The sequence below is a fragment of the Coenobita brevimanus genome, chromosome 66 (assembly GCF_032717465.1).
Source record: "Coenobita brevimanus isolate Jiangsu-jjx chromosome 66, ASM3271746v2, whole genome shotgun sequence".
Taxonomy (NCBI): Eukaryota; Metazoa; Arthropoda; class Malacostraca; order Decapoda; family Coenobitidae; genus Coenobita; species Coenobita brevimanus.
The window spans coordinates 7,959,911-7,975,532 of record NC_137019.1 but is presented as its reverse complement, the minus strand read 5'-3'; the positions used below and the strand labels follow the sequence as shown (position 1 = coordinate 7,975,532).

General features: G+C 46.8%; 1 protein-coding gene across 1 annotated transcript in view; it reads right to left on the bottom strand.

Annotated features, from left to right (window-relative positions):
* The window catches only part of Syx18 (syntaxin 18), a 258,696-nt gene that overhangs the window by 102,737 nt on the left and 140,337 nt on the right, over positions 1-15,622 (bottom strand). The gene's annotated exons all lie outside the window — the stretch shown is intronic.

Below are 15,622 nucleotides of genomic sequence, written 5' to 3'. Positions count from 1 at the left end.
ATCTTTTTATCACCGATTGCTGGGCTTTGTTTCTCTACGTGTCCCTCTTGCTTCTGTTTCCCCAACTTTCATTTTGCATTTCCTATAGCTCCTATGAAATTTATCCCTCTTCACTGTTTGCACGTGTGAGTAATTCAATCATTTTCTGACCTATACTCTACGTGCCTATATTTCAGTGACATTTAAGTTGACGGTATATGGAGGTACGACGTGAACCCTGAAAGAAAATGATAGCCTACTCGCAGGCTTGGTCGAAATGAGATGAAGATGGTAAGGTAGATGTGGAATGTTCTCTTGACTGACAGAATAAGTACCGGTATGGAGTTTAGAGACTGACTGTAGAGTGAATGTACTGTCGATGTGATGCATACTTCTTAGCCGAAGTGAATTGGCCACGTGAAGAAAATGGGTGGCGAGAACTGGGTGAACAATTCCGAGTATATATCCAAAAGGTGGGAAATTTAGGACAAGAAGACCGAATAATGGCTTCTGGATAAAAATGACAAAACTGAGGCTCTGCAAAACATCATACAGCGTGGTCCCCAACCGAATAAACCTGGCACATGTACGTACAGGACCTACAAATATAAAGCTCTTGTCTGCCACCACACCTACCGCATTATCTAGTATTTTAATATTTTTAGAAGCGGAGGCATTTCTAGGCACGGCTGTGTCCGCCTTAACTCTCACTATTTTCGAACGTTAGGTTATTTACTCCTGTAGGCTTTAGCGATTTTAGTGAAGTCACACCAGGTCAGACCAGAACACACCCCATAACACACCGTACCACCCTCTCACACCGCACAACACATCATACCACCCTCTCACACCGCACAACACATCATACCACCCTCTCACACCGCACAACACATCATACTACCCTCTCACACCGCATAACGCAACATACCACCCTCTCATATCACGCAACACATCATACCACCCTCTCACACCACACAACACCATATAACCCTCTCGCATCACAACAAACCATACCACACTCTCACATCAAACAACACACAATTCCACCCTCTCACACCACACAGCACACAATAGGATTCTCTCATACCACACAACACACCATACCACCTTCTCACATCACACTACACATCGTTCTCCCACACCACACCACAGCAAGGGCACTAACCGAAGGATCCTGAAGCTCCCTGATTTTTTGTTTCTGTACTTGCTGTGAAGTAGTGCAGTGCGTCATTGCTGATTCTCTACGGTCTTTGCGATAATTTAGCACATAGTCTTCAAAAGTATTATTTGTTTGATATGCAATACAATAACACCATTACAAATACTAAAGGAGGGGTATGGTGCCGAAGACTTTTTTAAAAATTGTTTTGAAGGCTTGCAGCATCATAATTTTAATTTTTATTGAATGTAAATACATAGCCTATATTGACATATTACATAATACGTAAATATTTATCAGTGAAATTCAGTTGTTTTGTCCACAAATTTTGTATCCTTATAGGGATTACAGCTATATCACCAGTCAGTTTCTTTAACCCTGGAAGGCCCAATGTCCCAAACGGTAATGGTTCGGGTCATTTTCAAAACATGAGTAGAGAGGGAACTCCAAGGTAGGGATATGTAAGATTCACGACTATGAGTCGATAGGTAAAAGACGGTACGTTAAGTACTTTGCTCACAAAACCCCACGTGCAGCAACCTCGGATTTTGTGGGGTTGAGCGTACCATCACTGCTTGTGGAAGAAAGTGAACAACGAATCTGATGAACATAAAAAAGGACATTTCTGATAGCTGCACTCACGCCAACCGTATCCAGCACCTCAACTCGTGGCAAAGGGTGTGATGTCCTTTTTCTTTGGACACATCCCTCAGACACTTCCCAGACACACCACAGATGCACTCTACACGAACCTCATACACACCCTTGTGGGTACTGCGAAAATTGATGGAAGTGAAAGTGTGAACCTCATAAAACTCTACGGTTGCAACATACCAGATTTCATTCTTCAAAAAGATATAATGATTCAGTAAATGACACAGTAAGGGAAACACTAGATCTGGCCACCCCTATAGAGTGTGCCAAAGTGTAAATCTGGCTTCATGTCAGAGAGGGTGAGTACATGAATAAATGAAAGCGGTGGTCGACTGATTGGTTAATCTGTGAATAAAAGTTTTATGAAGCTGATAAGTGTTGAAATGTAGCTTAATCTGCAGGTATACTGAATTTTACAACACATTTCGTTAATGAAATGATATTGTATAAAAAAACACTACGATTAAATTCCGATTAAGATTACTTTGGAAAAAAATGAATAATCGATTACAAACGCATGAAAATTTGTAATGGACTATGATTACAGACTACCATTACTCTATGTTTGAAAAATGCAGTATAGTATCACCGAGGGCAACCCAACACCCCCAGAAGGAGCCCACAGAGGAGCATATACAGCGCGCCTGGACTCCGGGCGACAAGGACATAAGTCCGCCCGGGCCGCGCGCCCCTATGACCCAGAGCTCGCCCGCCACCACCGTAGCAGGAATACGAGACTACCTTCCGGGCGAGCCGACCACCAACCACACACCACAAAGCCAGTCAAGAGACAGGACGTGTGTGCTGGGCAATCCCCAGGTCCTGTCCTCCCCACTTACTGTTTTTTAATCAGCCCATACACCACTGACCGGGCTAATGTATGGCCTGGCCTGCACTATATGTGCAGGGAATCTTTCAACGAACAACGAAACGACCACCAACAACCACGGGGTGGAGCTGTTACTTCAGCTCCAGTCAGCACCCCTGAGACGGCTGGTAGCTGCTCAACCCTCCTACAGGAGACGGCCTGCAGCCGCTCTGGAGGTAACAAGGAGACGGCCAGTAGCTGCTCCCGCCTTCATCAGGAGATGGCCAGAAGCCACTCTGAAGGTGCCCTGAACAAGATGGCCGGTAGCCACTCGACCCTCCTACAGGAGACTGCCTGCAGCCGCTCTGGAGGTAACAAGGAGACGGCCAGTAGCCACTCTCGCCTTTGTCAGGAGAAGGCCAGAAGCCGCTCTGAAGGTGCCCCTAACGAGACGGCTGGTAGCCACTCGACCCTCCTACAGGAGATGGCCTGCAGCCACTCTGGAGGTAACAAGGAGACGGCCAGTAGCCGCTCCAGCCTTCATCAGGAGATGGCCGGTAGCTGCTACGAAGGTGCCCCTGAGCTGGCCTGTAGCTGCTCCCTTCCCCAGGCCACGGCCAGTAGCTGGGCCCTACGGTAGGAGACGCCCAGTAGCTGTCCTCCGTCAGGTGCTGACTCCTGCCCACCAGCCTATGACCCAGAGAGAGACCCCAGCTTGGAGGTGTACTGGAGAGGCCCCGTGACTACCACTGGGCTCTTCTCCCTGCAGCCGGTTCCAGAGAGGACTCGCCTGACGGACCCCAACGTAGGCCGACGCCGCAACCCCCTCCTGATGGCATCCCCGACCGCAGGGGACCACAGCCCTTGGGACCTCCAGACCGCCCCCCCCAGGACCCCCGGGCGGGACCTCCCTACACCCCAACGCCGGAGATCTTTGTCCTCCATCAGGTGCCTGAGCGAGATGTTCAGGTAGCTATTCGGCCCCAGCCCTGAGGGCCAGACTCCCCCCCCAAGCCCTGAAAGCGAGGGACCCTTCGCCACCAGCAGCCCCGGACGAGAGAGGACGCCCCTGAATACAGAGGCCCCTGGCGAAACTCAGCCCTGTCAGTAGTGAGGCTAAGTCACCTCAGCAGCCCTCGTACCTGACCGACACTACGCCCAGACCCGAAAGTGAGTGATAGTGAAAGCACAGTGTCCGTGACAGTTAAGTAAGGGCAGAACAGTGAGATAACAGAATAGGGGAAGTCAGTGAGAAAAGCATCAATAATTATATAAAAGAGTGGTGGAATAAACAAGGTAACAGTGAAACAGTGAACACAGCAAGGCAGTTAAATACGGGTCTATCTCAGTGAACACGATACCAGATAGTGACACCGCCCCACACTAAGATCATACGGAGGCCACAGTGCAAAAGTAATAATTAACGATCCAACCAACAAACCCATTAGCCTACCCGCAGTGAAATAGTGCCACCACCTCCACCAGTACACAGAACCTAGACTTTCCTACAATAATAGTGCATAACCTCTCTACCCTAAGTGCTATTCACCTTACCCGATCTTGTCCTGAGTAGTATCCTGCTCGATACTAACACCCCATATCTAGGCCTTAGAATTATATTTGTCCAGTATACCTGTATTTGTGACATCTGCCCGTTCCACTGTAGAATTTAGCAGTACACATGTAAGGTTGTTGCCTTGAGTTTTTGTGTCCAGCCTCTCTCTTATTTGTCTAAGCTCCGGCCTAGAAAAATAACCCAGCTGCACCCTAGGCGTTAGAGGGACGGGAAGCCGACCCTAAAACACCTAGCATTACAGTTTGTGACATCCAGTCGATCTTACTGTTCTTTGAAAGGTCTCTTACTCAGATAAAATACATGTCATCTTCGCATCCGTTACACTGTCATGCAGCTTACTGTATGTGAAGGCCCCTTTTTACATGAGGGCAGACTTAACGCTACCTGTTCTCCCCCACCATTCATCCACCCTTGATCCCTAATTTGTCCCCAGTCTCCCAGAACGAATGGCTGGATCAGCCTTAGACTAGTGACCGTTACCTGTGCTTGTCTGGAAAGTTACTGCAGCTATCTGAAGCGAAACCAGGAGCATGCTTGTATAATATTCACTCGCTATGATTCATGACTTAATGATGATGAGATGAGGTTGCATGTTTGCACATGTTCTGTCCTAATAAGACTAAGATAAATAACACGGATATCATGTAGTTCGAGTGCGTTGATCGAAGGTAAATCTTAATTGCCTGATCGCAGTCGAAACTGGCAAGAAAAAGTGAGAAGGAACACCATGCACCTTAGTGTAGAAACCGGCAGAAAATTTTTGTAGGAAAAGTCGAAATGAAAACTTTTTTTTTTTTATGTGTTCGACTCTGGGCATAGGCTTCACAGCCTGCTATCGAGGCCCAACAGTCCTCCTACATACCATACACCTCCACATATCACCACTTCGGCGCTAACACCCACCGTCCATATTGAATACATTCTAGGGCTGTCTCATACAGGACTGGTGTATTGGTATTAGCGGGGGTATTTTTACGACATGTCGGCGGGTCTTCTGGTAGATCAGTAAAGCTTGATTTAATGAAATTCAAATCCTTAAACTGTTCCCTGCCCCAACGGGGATTTGAACCTGGGTCCGTTAGAACGGCAGGCCACGTCTCTACCGATTGAGCCACGGTACCGTAGTGTAACCTGGTAGCCATACCACAATAATTCTGTCCGTTAAGTATTTCGCTGGTCACTGAGTGGAATGTGTCTCACACCAACCTTTTCCAAAATAGCCTGTTCCTGAAATTCTGAATTACATCTATATCACCAGGTAATCTTACTTCATCCATTCGCGACGCCACTTCTAAACCATTTCCTTCCTGTCTTCTCTATCTTTTTTTTTGTCATTCCACTCTTTTCCTGAGGAATTTATATCCATTTTTATACTACGGACACCAACACTGCACTGCATAATTCAGATGTGGCCTTGCTAAACCAAGAAAACTACACCCTTACTTTGGATATCCTGTTATTCACAACTCTAAAAATATATACTGGCACGCTACTTAAAGTGACCAGATTTACTGGAGCTAAAGGCGAGACATTGTCACTTGTGTGTTTATATATATATATATATATATATATATATATATATATATATATATATATATATATATATATATATATACATATATATATATATATCAATTTCTCTATTAAGTTCAGCAGTTTGTTCTGCTTCCTTATTTCAACTTTATATATATATATATATATATATATATATATATACAGCGCTGCTCCTCACCCTGAAGCTGCTAATCAAACATTAACGTCTTTGAGAAACTCGGAACATACCGTATGGTACGGTGAATGGCCGACCAAATTTGTCAGTGAGTATAACAGATTCTATATTAACAATTCGGTAATTCATTTGGTTTGGATTATGCATACTTTTACTAATTCATCACAGTTTCATAAAAGAAGGTCATCTTATATCTAATGTAACAGTAATTTTCTAAAAGCGGGACACGTACGATGATTTTCTAAAAAAGCGGGACATTTTAGTCGCAATTAAACAAGCGGGAGAAACATAAAAAAAGCGGGACTGTCCCTCCTAAAAGCGGGACTCTGGTCACCTTAACGTTACTTGCCCTATTTCCGGTACTAATAACGCTGTTGTTTGCAGCTTAAACCTTTGCATTATAAATCCCACATTCTGAAATACCAATTTCTATCAAATTTATGATTAATATCGCCAATAGGGCTGCCGATACTATGCATATTACAATTTTCTACAGTATCTTCACTAAGCAGTCCTCTGACCTTTTGCATCATATCAAATTTCTTCTGAAGATGTACTGTACAGTGATTTGTAGAGTTGTCACGTTCCTTAATGCCGTGTCCAGCAAATTTACAAATACCGCTAGTGATCCTTAAGTTTGGATCCCCCCATATATATATATATATATATATATATATATATATATATATATATGTGTGTGTGTGTGTGTGTGTGTGTGTGTGTGTGTGTGTGTGTGTGTGTGCGAGAGAGAGAGAGAGAGAGAGAGAGAGAGAACGAAATGAGATTAAGATATGAATTTCAGAGGAAGAGATTAGTATTGGGGCTTAAACAATGCAAAGGCAGCATTTCATAAGTTGAGACAATTAGACACTTATGTACATACATGTGTGACTGAACAGCATCCAAAGATTCCTTCAGACCACGACAAATAACTATTCCCTAACAGAACTCAGATCTCTGCATAGGCGTATGAGGACAGGAAACGTGCCGTTTCGGGAAAAATGCTAAATAAAGTGTACTATGCATATTTAATATAATTTAGATAGGTCAGCTTCTAACATTTGCAGGGCTTCTTTCGCCTCCAACTCCCCCCAGCAGGGGCGCACTCGGGAATATTTTTTTTGGGGGAAGGGCATAAAAATGAAAGTTGTGGCTAGAAAAAAATCTAATGCAAGTCACTTTTATTTTCTTACAAGGAAGGAAATTTCGGGGGGGCAGGCCCCCCCCCTGGGTGCGCCCCTGCCCCCCAGTAAAGTGCTTTCTCGTAATGGGTCTCTGATTCATTTCTGGCTGCCAACAGCTTAGAGAAAGGGCTTTACCCGAAGGGTTTGTTTACTGGTCCGTGAATCACCTCTTCATATGCACATGAACAGAGGCATGCACTGGATGTTTTACGTATTCATTTCTACAAAGCACCACAGTCAGTATTTAAGGGGCATTGCAAGATTATCATACTTCTTAATTACACTATTTAGTCATATTGGGCAAATATGAATTCGAGCAGATGGGAGACGTGGAAGGTGTGTGTAGGATATTTACAGAAGAAATATGTGCAGAATGTGATGTGGTGTGTGGAAGGAAGAGAAGACGGAGGGGGGTGCAAGGAACAGCGTGGTGGACTGAAAAGGTGAAACAGGCTGTGGCATAAAAGAAGAAAGCATACAATGAATGGATGAGAAATAGGGGCGTGGAAGAAGTTGAGAGGCGGAAGAGAGAGTTATATGTAGAAAGAAAGAGAGAGGTGAAAAGTTTAGTAAGATAGAGTAAGAAGAGAGTGGATGAGGAATTTGGAAGGAATTTGAGTGTAAAGTGGAGGGATTGTAAGAAAATGTTCTGGAAAGAGGTGAAAAGTGTAAGACAGGGTGGAACTGAAGTTAGAAGGGGAGTGAAAGATAAAAACGGTAGATTACTAGTGGAGAAGGGAGAAAAAGTGAGCAGATGGAGAGAACACTTTAAGGAATTGTTGAACGTAGAGGATGGAAGTAATGCGAGTGTAAGTGGCTGGGGAATGGCTGGGAGAAGGAGGGAGGTGAGAAGACAGGAAGAAATCAGTAGGATAGAAGTTGTGGAAGCAATGAAGCAAGTTAAATCGAGGAAAGCCCCAGGAATTGATGGAGTGTGTGGTGAAATGCTGAAGCATGGGGGAGAGATAGTAGTAGAATGGATGTGGAAGATGTGCAGATTGGCCTGGGAGGAAGGTAGAGTCCCGGAGGATTGGAAGTCAGGTATAATTATTCCCTTGTACGAAGGAAAAGGGGAAAAAGAATTGTGTGGTAATCATAGGGGCATTTGTCTTCTTAGTATAATAGGAAAAGTGTATGGTAGGATACATATTGACAGAGTTAGAGAAAGAACAGAGAAATTAGTTGGAGAAGAACAGGGAGGCTTTAGGAAGGGAAGAGGTTGTGTAGATCAGATATTCATTCTTAGATCTTTAGTGGAAAAGTTTCTAGAGAAGGGAAAGAAGTTGTATGCGGCTTTCATGGATTTGGAGAAAGCATATGACAGGGTGGATAGACAAGGATTGTGGAAAGTGTTAAGAATATATGGAGTAGATGGAAAGTTGTTGAATGCTGTGAAGAGTATGTACGATGGTGCGAAGGCTGCAGTGCGTGTGGATGGTGAACTATGTGAATTTTTCTCTTTGAAAGTTGGGTTGAAACAGGGATGTGTCATATCTCCATGGTTGTTCAATCTGTACATGAATGGGGTAATAAAAGAGGTACAAGGTAGGGTAGTGGATGCTGGAGTGGCCCTGGTGAGAGAGGATAGTGTTTGGAAACTCCCTGTACTGTTGTTTGCAGATGATACTGTGTTGTTGAGTGAAGACGACGGGGAGCTGCAAGGCTTGGTGGATGAGTTTGACAGAGTGTGTAAGAAACGGAATCTAAAGGTGAATGTAGGGAAGAGTAAACTGATGGTCTTTGAGAGAGGTGACGTCAGTGAATGTACAGCGAGGTTGGATGGTGAGGAATTGGAAAATATGAGTACGTTTAAGTACTTGGGTAGTGTGATGAGTAAGGTTGGAGGTTTGGAGGGTGAAGTGCTTGAAAGGGTACAGCAGGGAAGAAGGGTTGCTGGTTCTTTGAAAGCAGTGATAAGAAACAGGGAAGTGAGCATGGAAGTGAAAAAGTTACTACATGACAGTATTGTGATACCAATTCTAACGTATGGAAGTGACGCTTGGACGTTGTTGGAAGGATACAAGTCAAGAATGAGAGCAGTGGAAATGAGTTATTTAAGAGGAGCCTGTGGAGTCACATGGAGAGACAGGCTGACGAATGAGGATATAAAGGAGCGTTGTGGTGTTGATGTGGATGTGATAGGAAGCGTTATGAGGAACACACTGACGTGGTTTGGCCATGTGGAGAGGGTGGAGGGTGAAAGACTGACGAAGAGAGTGTATGTGAGTGTGGTGGAGGGGGGAAGAGGGAGGGGGAGGCCGAGGATAAGATGGAGGGATGGGGTGGAGAGGTATATGAGAGATGGGGGTGTGAGTTGGGAGCAGGGCAGTGAAATGGCGGGGGACAGGGCGACTTGGAGGCGATTTGTTTGTGGCCACCCCAAACGGGATTGAGGCGTCTGGCAATAGATCTATCTATCTATCTACCTATCTATCTATAGCCCGACGCCCTAATTCCGCAAAGGGTGGCCGCCGACAAAACGCCTCGAAGTCGCTCTGTCACCCACCATTTGACTACCCTCCCCCCAACTCACCCCCCCTCCCTCATATACCTCTCAACTCCATCCCTCCACCTCATCCTCGGTCTCCCTCTCCCTCTCCCTCCCTCCACCTCACCTACATACACCCACTTAGTCAGTCTTTCATTCTCCATTCTCTTCACATGTCCAAACCACCTCAGTGTATTTCTCCTAATCTTCTCAACCACATCCACATCCACCCCACTGCGTTCCTTCACTTCTTCATTCGTCAACCTGTCCCTCCACGTCACTCCACATGCTCCTCTCAAGTACCGGGTAACTCATTTCCACTGCTCTCACTCTTGACTTGTTCCCCTCTTGCAAGGTCCATGCCTCGCTTCCATACGTCAGGGTAGGGATCACAATACTATCATGCAGTGACTTCTTAACTTCCATACTCACCTCCCTATTTCTCATCACTGCTTTCAGTGTACCAACAACCTTCCTTCCCTGCTGTACCCTTTCACGCACTTCATCCCCCAAAGTTCCATCCTTACTCATCACACTACCCAAGTACTTGAATGCACTCACATTCTCCATATCCTCACCATCCAACCTCACTGCACACTCTGTGACTTCATTCCTCTCAAACACCATAACTTTACTTTTGTTTACATTAACTTTCAGATTCCTCCTCCTACACACTGTCCCAAATTCATTCACCAAACCTTGCAACTCCCATTCATCTTCACTCAACAGTACTGTATCATCAGCAAACAGCAACACCGGAAGCTTCCAAATCTCACCCTCGTTCATTAGAGCCACCCCCACATCCACTGCCCTACCCTGCACCTCCTTTACAACCCCATCCATGTATATATTAAACAGCCATGGAGACATCACACAACCCTGTTTCAGTCCCACACTGAGATCAAAGAACTCACTCAGCTCACCATCCACTCGCACCATAACCCTAGCTCCCTCGTACATACTCTTCACAGCACTCAACAATTTCCCTTCCACTCCATATATTCTTAATACTTTCCATATACCTTGCCTATCTATTCTGTCATAAGCTTTCTCCAAGTCCATGAAGGCAGCATACACTTTCCTACCCTTCTCTAGATACTTCTCCACTAAACATCTTATAACAAATATCTGATCTACACACCCTTTTCCCTTCCTAAATCCCCCTTGTTCTTCTCCAACTAGCTCCTCTGTCATATGCCTAACCCTATCAATGAGTATTCTACCATATATTTTACCAGTCACACTAAGTAGGCAAATACCCCTATGGTTACCACATACTTCTCTCTCTCCTTTTCCTTTGTATAAAGGAACAATTATACCTGATTTCCAGTCCTCTGGAACCCTTCCCTCTTCCCACGCCAATCTACACAACTTCCATATCCACTCCACAACAATCTCACACCCATACCTAAGCATTTCACCACACACTCCATCAATTCCTGGGGCCTTTCCCAACTTAATATTCTTCATCGCTTCCACTACTTCCGCCCTACTGATCTCTTCCTCCCTCCTCTCATCTCTTCTTCTCCCAGCCATTCCCCAACCACTTATACTCGCACTGCTCGCACTCTCCACATTCAACAAATCCTCAAAGTGCTCCTTCCATCTCCTCAGTTTCTCTCTCTTCTCCACCAACAATCTATTATTCCTATCTTTCACTCCCATACTATTTCCCCTTTCACACTGCCTTACTTTCTTTACCTCCTTCCAAAACAATATCTTACTCTCCTTCCATTTCACACTCAGATTCCTCCCAAACTCCTCATCCATTTCTTTTTACTCTCCTTCACCAGTCTCTTAACCTCCCTTCTCCTGCTCACATATACCTCTCTCTTCTCTCTCTCATCTTCTCCCCTACCTCTACTTGCTAACAATTCACTATATGCCTTCTTCTTTTGTTCCACAGCTCGTTTCACCTCATCATTCCACCATGTTGTCCCTTGCACACCCTTGCATCTCCTCCTCACTCCACAAAGCGCCTCACACGCTGCGCCTATCTCTTCCGTGAATATCTTACATACGTCTTCCACCCCTTCCATCTGCTCTAGCTCATACCTTCCCAGTCTTTCTTCCACTATGCTCTTATACTCTGTTTTTTTCTCACTATCTTGCAATTTCTCCACTCTTCTCACAGGAGTTGCTTCCTCCTGTCTTCCCCTTCGTCTCCTCAACCACTTTCTTTGCAGCTCTACCTTGGCCATCACTAAGTGATGGTCCGAGACTCCATTCCCCCACCCTCTCCACACTCTTGCATCCAACACTTGTCTTCTCATTCGCTCATCCACACACACGTAGTCTATTATTGCCTTTCGTTCAACAAGTTCACCATCCATCCTCCTCATTACTCTCCATGTATACCGGTGGATCATCTTATGCCGAAAGTAGGTGTTGGCAACTGCCAACTCCTTACAAGCACAGATGTCCACCAAAGCACTTCCACTCCCATCTACGTCAGCTGGCACACCCCACTGACCAACCATAGATTTATTATTTTTATTAATGGATTTTTTTTTCTGCGTTTTCAATGCAATCAACGTTTTCTATGTCCCTTTCAAGAAAATTTGAAGTACAGTCTGTCTATCTGTCTATTGCCAGACGCCTTAATACCGTAAGGGGTGGCCACAAACAAATCGCCTCCATGTCGCCCTGTCCCCCGCCATTTCATTGTCCTGCTCCCAGGTCACACACCCCTCTCCCATATACCCCTCCACCCCATCCCTCCATCTCATCCTTCTCCCCCCCTCCACCTCATTCACATACACTCTCCTCGTCAGTCACTCTCTCACTTTCCATCCTCTCCACATGGCCAAACCACCTCAAGTTTCTCCCAACGCTTCCTATCACATCCACATCCACACCACAATGCTCCTTCAACTTCTTCATTTGTCCGTCTGTCTCTACATGTGACTGCACATGCTCCTCTCAAATAACTCATTTTCACTGCTTTCACTCTTGACTTCTATCCCTCCAACAAGGTCCAAGCTTCACTTCCATACGTTAGAGTTAGTATCACAATACTGTCATGTAGTAGCTTTTTCACCTCCATGCTCACTTCCCTGTCTCTTATGACTGCTTCCAAGCAACCTTTCTTCCCTGTTGTACTCTTTCAAGCACTTCGGCCTCTAAACTTCCATCCTTACTCATCACACTACCTGAAATACCAGCGCAGCGGGATGAGCCCGACACCACCACCCCAGGAGGAGAGAGTGAGGGGGTGACACCCACCCCACAAGGAGACAACAGAGGGGCTGACTTACCTGGGCGGGTGTCCAGGCAGCAATGACACATCTCCCTCGTGACCCGGCGCCCCTCTTCTGCGCAGCCAGACCACCCAGTAGTGTACGGAAAAAGTACACTACTCTCCAGCAGAGGAAGTGTTCGACCGAATCAGGGTGGGACTTGCAGTAGCAAGTTCCTAGGCACACCCTCGGACGCCGAGTCTTCTGGATTGGCTCCTTATTCAAGTAAGGACTCAGGAGGAACCTCTAGGGTTGCTGTTCCCCTGCCTAGACTGAAGGAGGGCACGCTCCATCGGAGCTGTGGTGAAAGCCGAGAGAGTATGTCCGGCCTCTTCCTTCCGACGTTACAGGCACAGGACCTTCCCAGACGGAAGGAGGAGGGCACGCTCCATCGGAGCTGCGGCAAAACCCGAGCAAGTACGTCCGGCCTCTTCCTCCTGCCGTCCCCGGGACAGGTAACCCCAACCCGATGAAGGGAGGGCATGCTCCGTCGGAGTTGCGGCACTAGCCGAGAGTGTACGTCCGACCTCTTCCTCCCGACGTCTCCAGGGCAGGAGGCCTAGCCGTATGACAGGAGTGCCAGGAGTGCCCTCGTATCCCTGTTCCATGTAGGAGCACAGGCAGTGACCGACGGGGCTGCCTGATGGAAAGTCACCTCCGGCTCACCTCACCGCCCTGGTGTTAGAGTGAGGTGCCACTCTTTCCAGCTCTCTCCTTGGAGGGCTGGATCTTCTTCCCCTACAGGTTCCCCTCCTGAGTCCAGACCAGATGTGATGCCCTGAGGCCCGGAGTCTGATCCCTGCAGCCCGGGTCACCCCAGATGTTGACGGGCTCCGCCAGGACCAGAGGCCGCAGCTCTCCCCTGTCGGCCTCCCCCTGCAGCAAGCTGAGACCGAAGGGCCTCCCCCTGGCGCAGGCAGCCACAGTTCTCTCCTGACGGCCACCCCGGACCGGGGTATAGGCCGCCCTACCTCAGCAGCATCCTCCTCCCGGCCGACACTCGGGCCGGGACTCCACCAGGCCCTCCCCCGGACCCCGAGGACAACCAAGGGCCGACGGCACACTGCCCAACTTCTGGCCCTCTTCGGGCCCAGTCCCGAGAGCCCTGCCTCCTGCAGGGCCGACGTGGCGAGGAAGCCGCCCCAGACGCCGCCCCATTACTCGTGGCAACTCCACGGGTCCCACTGTCCTGTACCGTTCCCCATCCACGCCCAGCCGCCACTTGGAGCTCCCTGCATAGACCTTCTCCTCCAGGGACCGTGGCCTCCTCTCCGTCAGAACCGCGAGTGACAGGTCTCGTGATCATATACCTCCCCAGTGTCGTGGACCCCCCCCCCTTCAGTGAACTATCAACAAACCGTTATCCTGTGTTCTTATCCCCATACACGGCACGTTCTTCCCCCCCCCCCCGTTGATGAATCGAGCCCCTGTGAATCACCCGGGGGAATGTATAGCCCCAGCCCCGGGTCGAGACACCCCCCTGCTCTCTTGGTCAGTGACAGACAAGCCCGTACCATTTACATAACACAGCAAGATCTCAGGGTATATTCCCCCCTTCTCCTTCCTACCCCCGGCCCGGCTCCCCAGAGAGTAACCCTCCCTATCCTCATTAAGCCCCCCTCTCCCCTCCACGCTCCCAGTGTGCCCTATCGTATATTCTTGGCCTGTGTGACACGTGTATAGATGCTAAGTTTGCTAGGGACTTCGGTATATATCACGCGATGATGTATTAGCTAGGACCCGTCTGTCACGCGAGCACCTAGGCTTAAGAACTGTCCCTGTGAGTATACTGGGTTGTGTTATATGTGAATCTTTGTGTGTTAATGTACTACCTATATTGGTGACATATTGCTTGTGATATGGTGAAAGAAATAGCCCAGACGTGAGACAAAGATGCTGAACTAGATGGACAAGTGGTTGAGATCAATATCAGTGTAAAGCATTGTGTAAATTCGACTCTGATCATAGAACGCTGTGTGTGTAATTGTTTTTTATTAATATACTACTGTATTTGTCTACCCGTGATGTTTGTGTTTTCCCTTCCTTGCTAGAGCTGACCCGGTCAGGAATTAAGAGCCCAAGGTTGAACCGTAACTGGACCCGAGAAGTCGGGACAGAATACGCTGCTTAACACTACCAAAGTACTTAACAGCACTCACATTATTCATTTCCTCCTCATCCAACCTCACTGTACACTCACACCAAAAAGTATCGGTGCACACTTGACGCAAAGCAATTTAAGACACGGACGATGGCTACTGGGAAGTGAACGATTTTTTTTCCCCCCATGCTGATAAAATGGCTCTCTCAAGGTTGCAATATATGGTTTATTTATAACATTTTATAGTTTGTATTGTTTTTATACGCATAACAAAGTAGTTACAAATACATCTTACCGAGAATTCATGAGCTACAATGGTCATTTCGGATATCATCGTGCCTTACCTGCGCGATACTTTTTGGTGTGACCGTATCATTGACACTACTCTCGAAGACCATAACTTAACTCTCCCCTACATCCACCTTTCGTTTCCGTTTCTTACTTCCAGACTCATTCACCAAGCCTTGCAGCTCCCTTTCGACTTTACAACAGTTATCATCTGCAAACTACAGTGCAGGAAGTTTCCAAACACGGTCCTCTCTCACTAGAGCCGCCCCAACATCACTGCCCTACCTTCAGGTACAGTAAGCGACGTAAAGAAAGGTCAGTTACTTGTAGTGAACTTTAAATACCAACCAATGAGATATACCAGTTATATATATAGAACTTGTCTTCCTCGTATCCTATTTCATAATATATAAAATG